Raw genomic sequence first — 14,652 nt, forward strand, 5'->3', positions numbered from 1 at the left:
TTTCACATACCAAATTCATAGGTTTAATCAGGCTGAGAGGAACTGGCTTTTTTCAGGTATATGTGAAGAACATTGCTGCACCGGGCTTCCTAAGACACTTTCACCAGGATAAAGACTGCTGGGATGGCAGAGGTGGTGTGTCCGCTGGTGGAACCAGCATTGGAGATGGGAGGAGTGATGCTTGTGACATGGAGGGTAGAAAGCAGGGGGTGGAGGGCATCCTTGCTGAGAGAAAAAGACCCCACAGGAGGCTTCTGAGGAGGCCGGACTGGGGAGGTGACCTCCTGAGGGCCGTGGGAAGACATCTCATACATGACAACCAGTGGTTGCAAAAGCATCTGGTGCACTGTGGAAGGAGGTTAGCCAGACCATCGTCTTGACCCCATTAGGATTTTGCAAGGCAGGCGTTCCCCATCTTATGGGCAGGTAGACCGAGGCAGCCTCCTGTGAAGGCCTTGTTCCAGGTGGGCTGCCTGGAGGAGGCGGGATGGTGAGGAAGCCTGCTGGCGAGCGCTTGGCAGGGGAAGCGGCTCTGCTCTCCAGGGGGCCCGGCCTGGGGTGGAAAAGTAGGAAGAGACATTCCCCGTCATTAGAGGGCTGCCGTGCAGCCCTGACGGTTGGCTTTTCTTTGTGATTCAGGAGCCTGACTTAAGCACCCACCTCAAAGAGGGCATCCGCTGCCCTGAAGGAGGTCTCCAGCAAACACACCGTGGCCGCACTAGCGAGAGCCAGGCCGCGTCCTCGCAGAGGCTCCTCTGTTTGCAGGATCCTGGTTGATTTTGATAACTGACCATTTGGGCCACTTGTTTTTTCCTCTTCTCATGCTTTACATTCCTGTTCCTATGTTTTATCAATAAATTCACCAATAAAGAGTGAGGCCTTGAAACCCTGAGCTCCCACCCTCAACCCCAAGAAAAGCAGAACCCAGGCCCATGCATTCTTTCTCTCTCTCTCTCTCTCTACCTGTGACCTCACTGTGTGGCCCCAGGTGTCCTGGGGTCCTGTAAATAATAAACCTTTATTTTTTTCAAAGTTTCCTGATGATTTTTGCTGAAGGATGTCTTGCAATCATAATAAGAACCACAAGGGCCGGTGCAACCACGACATTGATTATCGATAGGCTGAGAGCTACACAATAAATTGGTGTAGTTGGCAGGGCTGTGTGATTGCACTTGGAATTAACCAAGGGTGATGCTTCTTTACCTGCAGCTTGCTTAGCAACCGTCTGACTCAGGTGAGTAACACCATCCGGGGAAGGAGCGCCGCTTGGCAGGAGCTGCAAGCTGCCGTGCGCTTCTGCTTATTATCGCCTCTGTCGTGTGTTCCCTGGGGCGTTGACCCAAAGATCACGGCTGCCATAACAATCCAACCCTCTCCCCAGAGCAGTGTGATCAAGGCCATCTGTCTAGTGACTAAGCATAACGGCCTTAATTGACTGTTAATGTGGGGAGGGTTCTCCACGCCTTGAGGCCAAGGAGAACTAAAGAGGAGGATTGGATGGCAAGGCTATTGTCATGGTCCAAGGAGAGGCTCTGGGCTGAAGGACATGAGGACAGGATTCCGTAGGTGAGGAGGACGAGAGACCTCTGCCTTCAACCTCTGAGTCGGTGAGTTGTGCCCGGACCACGTGTCCTAACCCGGAAGAGTGAAGTAACCTTGCGCCCAGAAACCGATGGCACCACCTTGACCCAGTGGGGTATTATGGATCCAATCCCTGGTGTGATGTTGCTAAAAAAATAATGGACAAATATAAATGTCCGGAACACCTGGTGCCAGCACTCCCTATGAACCCTGAGGAGGTGCATCAGCTCCTTGACAAATGCAAAACACCATGGAAGGCTCCTGGGTGTTGCTCTGTGCCGTGCACACCAATGTGCCAAGACTCTGGATTAGGTCCCAGAGGCCTGGCGGCCTTTCCCAAAGACTCTCTGCATTGCCCTATGGAGGCAGACCCCAATCCCGGAGAGGTGTCTTGGGACACCCCGGAGAGGAAAGAGGCCACCTATGAAGAGGGCTCACAGTGACGTCATCTGGAATGTTCCAGTGGCAACACAGAAGATTCAGGTAACAGGACAAAATCAAGTAGGAACTGAGATCAGAAACTACACCTTAATTAAAATGGAAACTTTTATTGAAGATTTTATGCAGCAGAAAGGAGAGAGGGGAATGAATTGGCTATTGTGGGATTTTTTGTTTGTTTGGAATGAGCTCTCAGTTATTATTCACAGCTGCCAAAGCGCACCAACTCGCTGGTATCTCTAAACATCTTAAACTCTATAACATTCTTAAAGTTCCTGTAATTAGGAGGAGCACCTTGTAAAAGTAAGTCTCTGGACTCAAGGTCAAATGGGCCCCCCTCAGGGTTGGGAATAAAGACGGGGTCATTTGGGCCACTGCTGTCATGGAAACGATCAACCTGCTGGGCTTCTAAGGGTTAAGAATTCTAAGTAATATATGTTATGAAAACGTCTAGAAATAAGGAAACGTCTATATGCAAGGCAAATAGATGTGTTTTTGGGTATGAAACGTATGAGGTATGGAGTTTTTTTTTTTTTTAAGGAAAAAGAAAATAAATTTGTCCTAAAGTAAAACTGGTTATTTCAGAATGGGAAATAGGAAAATAAAGGACAAAATGGGGTATACAGTTGGGAAGAGAGAGAGAAAAAGACTTTTATCTTGTGTAGTGAAGTTGGGTAAACTTGGATCATTATTATAAGGTGTGTGTGGTTTTTTTTTTTTAACCTAAGCTTTAATAGCAATAGTATGCTTATGTAATTTTCTTTCATCAGCTGAAAGGACAAAGTTTTCTTGGAGTATCGGTATGCTTCTGATAGATTACAAAATGCTTTTCTTTACCATAAGTAATCTGGCTAGAAAGCAAAGATTTTGTGTTTTATCAGAAGAAATAATGCTAAAACTTCTTTATGGATATTCTGGTATGGATATATGTTATTAATATGTGTTCCAGAAATTATATGAAATTCCTAGAAATCTTATATGTATGTTATCATTTGTAATTCTCATTATCATCTTAAAATGTTGTATGTCACAGAAATAACCAAATTTCCTTGTCAATTGCATTATAATGAATTCTCATTAGATATTTAATCATGGTCATTTCTAAGTCTTTTGTCATTTACAGTTATTGTTTTACTCTGACGCTTTTTACAAATGTGTTTCATATTCAGAGAGATTCATGGAGAGGTCTCTGACAAGTATTCTGGAATATAGGTTTCTGGTAATGTTCAGATCATACCACTGACCTGGGTAGGAATTTACATGACACTAATAGAGAAACTGATGGCTTCATGAAACTGCCAACAAAAGATCAAGATCAACAAGAATTAATTACATGGGAGTGAATGAACTGATGAGGATAATTATAATTTTGTGACTTTTTTTGAAACATTGTTGGTTCTTTAACCTTTTGTTTTTTCCAGATTTGGGGAATCCTATTATCTTAAGCTATCTATGATTTACAACAATTTGGTAAAGTATATCTTTGTGAACAAAGGTGAAACATTTATCTTTTTCTCCCTACATGATCCCTCCAGAATTAGAAAACTCTCAGTGAGTATTCTTATTTTTATGGCAATATAGTTATTTGCATAAGTTCAATAAGAGTCTATTCTCCTTGTAAGAGGACACAATTGGAAACATTATTTAATTCCCAAGACTTTGACTGGAAGGTATTATTTGAGAATGTGCATAGACTCAGATATGACCAGACAGTTTGGAAAACCAACCTAGTAGCCTGCTTACAAGGTTCCTGGCAGCCTTATCAGGTGAGTAAGGGAGATCACTTCCTGGCAGGTGCAGGAATGTCAGGATGTCTTGGGGGCCTTGAGAAGAGAGGAATTAACTCAAATCTATAGGTGTTGGCAGGAAAGCCTAATGGCAAGTCCTCGGCTTGGCTTCCTAGCCTCCTGAGGCTTTTAAAAGTTCAATCTGAGATTCCTTATGAAAAGTTCCTGCAAAGCAGACTTAAAAAGAGCCAATATGGTCAGTTGGAATTCTTGCTGCACTTATGTAAATAATCAGGCCAGTTTATTGAAACTAGACTTAATTTGTAAATAAATTAGTCTTACTATGTTGTCTTTGATAGCAAGGGGATGATTGTAGACAGAAAAAAATGTTTCAGTAGAAACTATAATATACAGTTGTGGATATTAGATTCTAGTTCTGTTCATAGTATTTGAGGTTTTGTTTTTGACCTGTAAAGTAGACTAGGTCCTAAATTCTCCCTGTTTCCTCTAATCTCAGGCCTAAGCTCTACAAACTAATGTTTCCAATTTTTCTCCCACCCTCTGACTTGGAATCATTGAGAACTAAAACTGCCTTTTTCCTGAAGCCATGCAAGCTAAAGTTGGACAATTTGATATAAACTTAGAGAAATCACAGCAGCTCATGTTGCCACAGCAGCTTCATGCTTGTTGCTGTGTGGTCACTCAGAAAGAGCACCAGAGACATTCAAACTGCAAGTAGGGAAAAGATGTCAGGTTGCCATTGCCTGCCCTCACTCTATCTGAAGATGCTTCGAACCCAACATCTAGAAATCTTACCTGGCTGCCTTCAGAACTCAGAAACTGGGATTATAGTCTGCTCCAATCACTAACCATTGTTTTTCCTTTGTTTCTGTAGAAACACCTCTTATTAAAAACCTGACGCAAGTATGTGCACCATGTAGGCCTAACTTGGGGAACCCACCTGCATCGGCACTTCCTGAAATGAGACACAGCCTCTAGTTGAACTGACCTACTCTTGGGACTAAGAGAGGGTTCAATGAGATAAAGATGACCCAGCAACTCAGGACAGGTTCAAACCTTCTTACACCAGGTGGCCAAGACAATAAAGTAGTTCACAATGTCACCCAAATCTTTGACCAGATTCCTTGGGCCCCCAAGGTCACTGACTTAGTTTTATTGCAGGACACTTCAAGTTTGGGACAGTGGATACAGACTAGATTTCAGACTACTGTCTGTGTATTTATTATAGGATTTGTGACTAGAATCCTATTTAGATATGTGCTTTCTGAGTTACAGCGCACCCTACCCCTGACTTAGCACATCAGCTACAGAAGCAGTTACGTTCTCACCATCCTCACCTTTGACTCTGATGGCTTGGCATCACAGGGTGGGTGGTAGGGTGAGCCCTAACAGGTGGGGTTTTTCCTTTTTGTAGTGCAGATGCCTAACTTAAGCTGTGATTGCACAGGCTCCCACTTCAAAGAGGGCATCAGGTTCAAGGAAGGCTCTCTGGGACAAGCACATCGCTAGCCACACCAGATACAGAGCCAGGCCACCGTCCCCACTGACGTGGCTTTGTTTGGAAGATCTTATTTGATTTCAGTGACTGACCGTTGGGGCACTTGTTTTATTTTCTCTTCCTGCACTTTAAATTCCCGCTTTCATGTTTTAAATTCACCAGTAAAGAGTGAGCCTAGGAAAACCCCAGGCCCCCACCCCAAGCCCCAGTAAAAGTAGGACCCCAGGCCCGTGCTCACTGTATCCTTCTCTCCCTCCCTCCCTCCCTCTCTCCACCTCTCTGTCTCTCTCTCCCCCTGACCTCGCAGTGTGGCACCAGGTGTGCTGTGTAATTTCCAGGTCCTGTAAGTAAGAAACCTTTATTTTTTCCAGTTTCCCAGTAGTTAGTGCTGAGGGGTGTCTTGCGATCATAACGAGAACCACAAGGGCCGGTTCAGCCACAGTGCTGGTTATTGACAGGCTGCGACCAGCACACAACAGCTATTAAGATTCCTTTTTGGTATTTGAATGACAAAATGACTAATGTTATGTGGCATATGTCATGGGTTTGCACAACTGTTGGCACACCGTGTTTTCTAAACAACAAAGCAAGAATGTGACCGTGGTCCACCCAAGTCCCGCTGCAGAGGGGGTGGTCTAAACAAATTCTGGAACAAACAGTTTCTGCTCTTTTTGACATTCTGTTTAAGGGCATTCTTTGCAGATGTGGGAGTGCATTCTGTTTCATTAGCAGAACTGACTTCGTATTTCAGACTTCGGGAGGAAGGTGTCTGGGTGTCTTCATGGTAAAGGTTACTATTATTACTGTTTTGCAAATGGTTGACTGATAAACGGAGAAAAGGATGAAATTTGTGGGATATGCTGACACCTACAGATGCATCAGTCTGGAAGGGAGGGTTGAAGTGGGGTGCGGGCAACTCAGCATTTGAAAAGATAGCTTTTTCACATGTCTAGCAGGAATCTTCTTGCTGATACTATTAGACTGAACCATATTAAATTACCAATATTTGACTGTTTTTAACCTACAAAATGGCAGCTTCATATGGCTCAACCAAATATGTTTTTCAAAAGAGGGAGCAGTAATATACAGATATAGATCCAGAACCAGATACAAAACCTGCCTTTCTGCCACCCTTTCTTTCCTCTCTGACTTCCTTCTTTCCACTTTCTGATAAAAAATTTATTTAGTGCCAGCTTTGTTTCAGGCTTTAATTTTAGGAATAATTTATTTGATTTGTTTCTTCTGTATGTTCCCAACTTAATTTTAATTTTACCGCTATTGACAGCTTCATGGTACTCTCTGAGCACACTGCCACTGTCGACACAAGAGCTGGCTCATGAAGGTACAGGGTACTGGGAGAGCTAACGAAGATTCTGGTTTTGGTCTGGGACACTTCTCCAGTGATGGGGCTCCTGCTTTGCCATTTAGGCTTTGAGTCACTTGCGGTGTGAGACCTCGAGCTACGAAAGTATGTATGTCACGTTTACTGACCCCACACTTTGTTAAATCTGCTCTTTCCCGTGCAGTCCTTTATTTGAGTTTTTCAACAGAGGACTAAAAAAATGAATGGAAGCAATTTAATTCCTATGTTTCCCTGGCAGAGATAAGAAGATAAAGATCCCAGGAGAAGAACTGAACGGAAACAAAGCTATCAATATTGAAGAGAAATGTACAGTTTGACTCGGAACAAGTGTGCTTGTCTGTAATTTTGAAATTAATGGCAAGAAAAGTGAGGTTGCGTGGAAAAGATGGGCACTTACGTGAAGGCTTCAAGGAAGATGGGGACAGATGAGGAGGGACAGTGGGGGAGTTGCTGATGGAGCAGAGACGGGTATCCAGGCGCGGGTGTTGGGCGCTCAGATGTGACCCTGGGGCAGCTCGCCCGAGGAGGGGAGACCGTCCTACACCTCCCCTGCCTCCTCCTTTTTTTGCCAGCACGTGACTGGGACGTTGATTTTCTGAAGTTGCATCAATAGCAGATTTATATTCTCCATATAAATACTTTCACCCCCCGAGTCTTAGAAAACGGGGCATCCTAACTCTCCACGTGCAGGGTCCAGGGCACGTGGACACAACCTCCTGGCATTTCTGTCCCGGCAGCATGGCTCCACTCGGCAGCGTCTGGAGGCAGGTGTTTCATTGCACCGTTGTCGCTAGATTACTACTCTCATCATCAGAGTGACCAGCTCTTCTCTACTTCTGCTAACGTTTTAAGGAAGTACATTGGTCAGGGGTGCCCACGCTGACCAGCCACGTGACCTGGATGCCTGCAGGCTGTGGGCCACTGTGGGCAAGACTGGGATGTGAACTTGGGCTGCAACCCTGGGGCTATTAACGGCTGTCACATGGCATTTGAATTGCAGTAGCAGCTGTTTATAGAGAGAAGCTCCAAGTTGAATCACTATGTACTAAATTTGTAGTTACCCATCTGGATAACAAAACAAGCTATTGGCAGGAAGAAAAGGAAAATTACAAAAATTTAACAGGGCAAAGTACGCATGCGGCGTATACTTTTCGCTGTGAAATGCAGGACTCAGTAAAGACGATTTCCACGTCGGGAGCCTGGCCTCCGGTGGGCTTAGCATCCCCGCCTCTGACGCGGTTCTTGTTGGTGGCGCTCTGCCCCCCAGTCTCCGACTTCTCAGGGTTTCTCTCTGGGCGGCTCCGTCAAGTTCCCGTCATGCTGTAGCATCTTCCTGGAATGTCTCCTTTTTGACCAAGACTCTCAAGCTGCCGCTGCCCTTTGCCTGCTCTCCTGCTGCAGCCTTTTCTTTATATAATGATCTCCCGACGTCCAACAGTCTCCTATTATCCAGAAAGGACCCTGCTTTTGTAATTTACAAATATTTACTAGCCACCAAGAGGACGCTCAACTTTCCACTAAAGAACTGAAACTTTGCTTTTGGACCTGGAGAGCCACACACATGATGGTGTGACAGAAGTACCCGGGCACGTCAAATCACATTCCATCCTCAATGAATAAGCCCTGGGTGACTGAAATACATCACAGATGGATGAGAAAATACGAAAACAAAAAAACCTTCCTAAGTGAAACCATACTGATTTACCTTCTGTGAAATAAATAAAGTAGGATGTTTCTTTCAAAGATATGGAATGAATCCATGCAGTTTGCTATAGTTGTTTTAAAGGAAACTATTTTAAACTATTTTAAAAATTTTGCGAAGGGGATAAGTAAGTTGACCATTTTTCTTTCTGAATGGATAACAAATATTTTGCTCTTCAAAAGAGGAAAATTAATTAGGAAAATCAATAAGTAAGCCATAGAATGGGAGAGAATATTTACAGTACATGTATCAGACAAAAAGCTTGTGTCTCAATAATATAAAGAACTACTAGAATTTATCATAAAAGACAAACAACCAAAAATGGGCAGAATAGTCGAATAGGCACCTCACAAAAGAAGATACATGAATGGCAATATGAAAGGGAAAATTGCTCAATATCATTAATCATTAGGGAAATGCAAATTAAAACCACAATGAGATACTGCTATACACAGTAGAATGTTAATAACTTAAAAAGATTGACAATACAAGAGTTGTCAAGGATTTGATCATAACTCTCAAATATGGCCAATAGAGTGTAAAATGGAATAGTCTGGGAAAATGTTTGGCACTTTTTCAAAAAGTTAAACATGCATCTTCCCTGTGTCCCAGAAATTCCACTCTCAGATATTCGTCTAAGAGGAAGAACATACAGGTCCACAAAAGGCCTCATGTGAGCATGTTCACTGAAGCTTTGTTCGTAGTATCAAGAACAAGAACAAGCCCTGAGGTCCGTCACCAGGAAAGTGGAGGCACTGTGGTGTGTGTATACAGGGGATACTTCTCACCGATACAGGTGTACACTTCTGATACGCGTAGTAACATTAATGGATCTCACCTATTATGCTGAGTGAAAGAAGCCAGACGGAAAAGAGTACACAGTCTATGACTCAAATTACATGAAGTTCCAGAAGAATTCAAACAAAACTATGACAAGAGAAATCAGACTGCATCAGGGGCCTGTCTGGGTAGGGACAGAGGCACCTTCTGGGGTCGTGGACACCTTCTGTCGCCCGTGTGGGTTCCTTGAGTGAATGCATTTGTCAAAAGAGAACGTGCTGCTATATGTAATGGCGTCTCAATAAAATGTTTCCTAAAAGAAAAACAGACACAGACGTGTGTGCATATTTCCAGTAATGGTTGGGGAATGTGACCAAACAACAATTTTAGTGGTAAAACTGGATCTAACTTCTGCAATATTTCATCCATTTGCTTATTCAACAGCTCTCGTCCTGCACCCGCTGTGCTCCAGACCCTGTTCCGGGACTTGGGAGACCACAGTGCAGTGGGGACGTACAGTCCTGGAGCTGGCAGCCAGCCTGAGGACGGGCTTCCTTCAGGGGGCTGGGCTCCCCGCCTCCATCTCGGGGGGAGACTTTGATGGCATCCGGGCTGCTCACCGGGGACAGCTGGGCTCATTCCTGCAGAGCAACGACCATGACTCTGGCCTAGGGGTCTTCATGATGATGCTTTAACTGCCCTGCAGCCCACCATTCAAAAACCAGAGCTCTAATTCCATCACGGGTAAGTGCAAAAACTAGAGTTTGACGAGTGAGTATTCTGGAAAAGAGGTAAGAGAAGTAAATGTAATAAGTAAAAATTATGCCAAGGGGAGATTCAAAACGTTGAGTAATTTTCTACCCCAAATATTCAGACACCATTTTAAGCTTCTTAACTCTGGTGCTAGTATTGCCTTCCTCTGTTGCTCAAATATCACTGCAGTTGGTTGTGTGCACACGGGCCTTCCTGCTACATCTCCTGTCCTTTAGTTTAGTTTGTTTACAAAATTGTTCTGGACGGACGCGTGTGTGTGCACCTCTTTCTCCTGCATCCCAGGAACGCCTTTCTAGGTTGGAAGGCCCACATTTCTGTTCATGTTCTCTGAGCCCTTGCTGTCTTGTCCTTACATGAAAACTTGCTTGCATCCCTGTCCTGTCCTTTCTAACGTCTTCAGTCCTTGATGCTAAAGGGCCGACCGAACAACATTCAGGCAAAAGTCAGTGGGGCTGGGTCCCCGCAGCACGCCGCTCACACAGGCCCTTCAGAGCCACAGGCCTGCGTGGCGTTGCTGGCACAGGGGTCAGCATGGCCCAAAGGCCTTTTGTTTCCACACTGCCTGAATGTTCATCTTCTCCCCACATGTGACGGTGTGTCTGCTGTGCTGTATCAGAGAAAACCACCACTTAACGCATGTTTTTCTTTCGCCTCAACAGATTCAAATGTTATGAGGTTTTTCAGGAATTCCCTTGAGTTTGTACCAAATCTTTGTATCTCTTTTCCTTCATATTAGACAAACATGTTTGACATGAACTATTTCAAGGACTGCAAACAGAGGAGAGGTCTGAATGGATGGCTTTTACTTCATGGAGAGTTAGTAAATCTCAGAAAATAATAATCTGTGCAGGACGCAATGAAGCTGAATAGTTAATCTGCATAGAATCAAGTACGTGGTACGGAGCCCACATTCCATGTGGCAGAGCCCCAGTTCCAGACAAGCACCGCACAGACTGCCAAGAAACCAGGACTTGGGGAAACTATGTCAGCCTTTGAAACAATACGAGCTGTAGGCAAATTACTGACTAATCGTAGAACAGGTGGCTCATTTAAAACTTCTTATTATTTCAAGAGAGTGATAATTTTTGTATTGGTTGTGAATCTTAAGGGCATAGAAAGGTGGAAGAAATATTGGAAAGGGAGTTAGTGCTGGCACAAGAGTTTGCTGTGGTAACACTGCAGAACGATCCGCATACCCGCTGGCTCCGGGCTCCTGGGCAGGTGAGAGTCAGGCAGAGGTCCCCTCACCTGGGACGCACAGCCACCTGGAATGGCTCTTCCTGGGCCAGAGGGCAAAAGTGCAAGGTGCCCAGCAAACTCTGCCCTTTGTGGCCTTGGCCAACATCACGTCTCTCCATATTCTGGGGTATATCACAGGACCATGGCCAATTCACCTCTCCCTGTGGAGGCTCAGTGAGACTCCAGGACTGGGGGCTGGGGGCACAGTTCTTCAGGGCACAGGAGGTGCCACCCAGCGCAAGCTAGAGCTGCCTGAGGCCTACGCTCAGCTGGATGTGAAGGCGTGTGGCTTAGATGAGACAGTATTTGTGCACAAACCACTTTTCTTTGTGATCCTCACGTGTGTCCGTGTGACAGTAAAGTGCCACAGCAACAAGGCAGCCGCAGCAAAGCGACCCTGTTCCCTTCCCACATGGTAGTGATACGGAAAAGGAGAAATATTTGTCCAACTACTGCTACTAGTATTAGAAGAAGGAATGATTCCGCTGATTGCCTGATGACCCTCACTCTGCTCAGTTATGGATCCCCAGCTGTCCTTGCTGTACCTGGGGTTGAGCTCAGTTCCATACTGAGGTTTCTCTCCCCTACTGCAGTAGCTCAGACAGAATCTGCCTTGTCATATGTCCTGGTGGTGTAGAAATCGATTCTTATTTTCATTTCCTTAATGCCTGCTGGATATTCCCATCTGTCAACCCCACAAGCAATTCAAACTGACATCCTAATCTGGACTCATTATCTGTCATCTCCAGCCAGCCTCTGTCTGGGTTCCATTCTGTCAGTAGCCCCATCACCCATCCATTCACCAAGCTAGAGACCTCAGAACCCCCTTGGGCACCTCTGTGCTGGGCCTCACCTCCACCCCGTCCACTTCTCAGTAAACAAACTTATTTTAAGAGATTAGTTACAAGATTACCAAAATGAATTTAAGAGGCTAGAAACGAGCTCATCCATTGAGTGGCCACAGCAAAACACCTCCCACAATTGCAGAAGTTACCATGTTTGGGTCCAGCAAGGCAAAGGGAATAGAAGAGATGCCTCTTTTGTGCTATTGAGAGGCGTATATCTGATGACACAGAGACAAGGCCAATCCAGAAGATCGTTAAGTCAAAAAGCTCTTACTGCAGATGGATAATTCTGTGTATAGACATTAGTAATTGTTAATAACCCCTGTAGAATCCCTGAAGAGAAATTCTTGGAAGAAAATAATTTGTCCTGAAGGCGGTACCGTAACAAGCATCTGGATGAATATCAAAAGCTGTGTTTGAAATAAATGAGGTCGATGGAAACCCCACCTGCGTCTGTCTGTCTACCATTCCTGTGGGTGCAGTAAGAGGAAATGGGAGGCTCTGAACCAAGAGTTCATTCTGGAAACCCAAGGTTCAAGGAGTGCACAGTTTTAATCACAGAGAGAAGCTCTTTATGTTAAAAATATTCCTGTAGCTCTAATTTCCACACTACAAGTGTTATCTAAATGATGAATTAGTAAAATCCAAGCCATTGCTGTCCATCCAGTTTTATCTTTATGAGAGGAAATGTAATCTGAAGACCACTCTGGAATTTCTAAGCTGCTTGACTGCTTAAGGAAGTTTAACCAAATGTTTTTAAGAAAAAGAACGAATTAGGAAAAAAAAACCCATGACATTTTGTGAGAGATTCTTACTTTGCAGATTTCTTTATGATAGTAGTGTCTTACAAAAATTGATAGTAGTGTCTTTTACAAAAATTGTTCACTTAATTGACGTATGTGAGGTCCAAAGTGTAAACAATTGAAAATATTAACATGTAGTGAAAAAGTTCACAAATGTAAAGCAAAAGTCCAGCTTTGGAAAAGTAATGTTAAAGACGGCTTTGCAGTCATGTGTGGTTGGTGTTATAATTTGAAGCCAAAAGAACAAAATTAGTAGAGAAACATCTGTATATTCTTGTGGAAGAGTTTCATTATTTTGAAATAGTTGAATTTAAAAGTTCCGCTGAATTAGAAATCCTTTTGCATCATCAAAACAAATCTCAACTACGTCTGTCAATGAGAGAAAAGCAAGTTAGATTCATAAATGATCACACATTTGAAGTCTATTTTAATGAGATCAATTTTTCCAATTTTGTTTAATGGCAAGACAGGACATTCAGACAATTAGAGGACGAAGTGATAACTTGTCTGCTCATGAGTACAAAGACTTGTTTTTTAAGCAATGGTGATTATCAGAATGATTCAGTAAAAATTCTGAGTCAGATTCCTGTAGCCAATTTGTTTACAAAGCCTGATATGAAAGAGTGATATTTGCAAGCACATGCTAAAGTTTTCATTTAAAGTTGGAAAATATTGTTGTTGGAAGTGTTCAGACTCAGCATTTAAGAATCTCCCTAATGTTTGATGTTTAACTTCTCTCTCAAGGTCACATAATATAAAGAAAGGAGTGAGTTTTTGCTCGCCTCGCCCACGCAGAGGCTCCTGCATCCCCCGGTTCACCCTGAGCGCCAGCCAGCAGGCGTTTCTGTGTTGCGGCCGTGTGGAAACTTGCGAGGCCCAGGGCACTCGCAGAAGCAGACCCGCCTTGTGGCCTCCCTGCCGCCTTCGCAGCACATCCGTCCCTCCTGGCCGGGATCGCAACCCCCATCCCTGAACAGTCGCCCCTGTTCCCAGAGCGCCCCCCGCACGTGAGAGCCCCCAGCTCCAGAGCTCAGCCCAAGTGTACGCTCCGCTTGCCCTCCCCGTCCTGGGAGCCCAGCGGCCCCCCTCAGCCCTGTCCTCCCGCAGCCCGCGAGCTCCCTGAAGCAAAGGCTGGAGGTCACGACTCTGCATCTCCAGCTCCTACGCAGGGCGGCTGCCTGCGGTTCGGTTCTGTTTGCTGAGCAGAGGGGGCCGGAACCCGGTGCTCCACGCAGCCCCACCACGCACGTGGGACAGGCCAGCTCTCTGGTCTTCAGGCTCCGTGTTTTTTCTCTAAGTGACAGAGCCTGTTTTTAAATAAAGCACACCTCACTGGGAGGCCCCATATATGAAAACAGATTTGGGGGGCAGTTCAGGTAGCAGAGGGAGTGGGGACCCCAACACTGCCACATTCTCCCTCCCACCTGACCCAACATGCGAGGACTCGGGGGCTCGTGAGTTCAGGGGAATTAAGCTTCCCATTTGCCCGGCCCAGGTCGGGGGTTCAGCCGTCGCCTGCTACCGCTGGACTGCGCGGGGCCCGGGGGCCGTGAGTGTCCGCAGCCCCACCTCCGGCCGCAGCGGGGAGGCGCCGGGCCAGAGCTCCGCTGGGCGGGGGGGACGGCGCACCACGGCGGGTGCTGGTGCTGGCGTGGGAGCCGCGCTCCGCACCGCCCGCCTCACCCCTGCAGTTTCAGTTGGGGCGGAGGGAAGGTTCCACGGCGACGACTAATCGCGTCTTTAAATTTCCATTTGTGATAACAACAACAGTGCCTAACCCTACATAGCGCTGCTGGGTGACGGGCACCATCTAAAACATGCCTCTGCCCACATATTACCTCATCCTGGCCTCCCACCTATTATCAACCCCACTTTATAGCC

The 14,652-nt window shown here is 45.4% G+C and overlaps 1 long non-coding RNA gene across 1 annotated transcript in view; it reads left to right on the forward strand.

Annotated features, from left to right (window-relative positions):
* LOC309667414 overlaps positions 1-11,737 on the forward strand; it is an 88,423-nt gene extending 76,686 nt beyond the window's left edge. The window contains exons 2-3 of the long non-coding RNA XR_014267757.1: positions 1,210-9,854; positions 10,621-11,737. This is a non-coding gene — a long non-coding RNA (uncharacterized lncRNA). The remainder of the gene's footprint in view (positions 1-1,209; positions 9,855-10,620) is intronic.
* The last annotated feature ends 2,915 nt before the right edge of the window (positions 11,738-14,652 follow it).

The sequence above is a fragment of the Balaenoptera physalus genome (assembly GCF_965194825.1).
Source record: "Balaenoptera physalus genome assembly, chromosome: 9".
In the NCBI taxonomy this organism is placed as follows: Eukaryota; Metazoa; Chordata; class Mammalia; order Artiodactyla; family Balaenopteridae; genus Balaenoptera; species Balaenoptera physalus.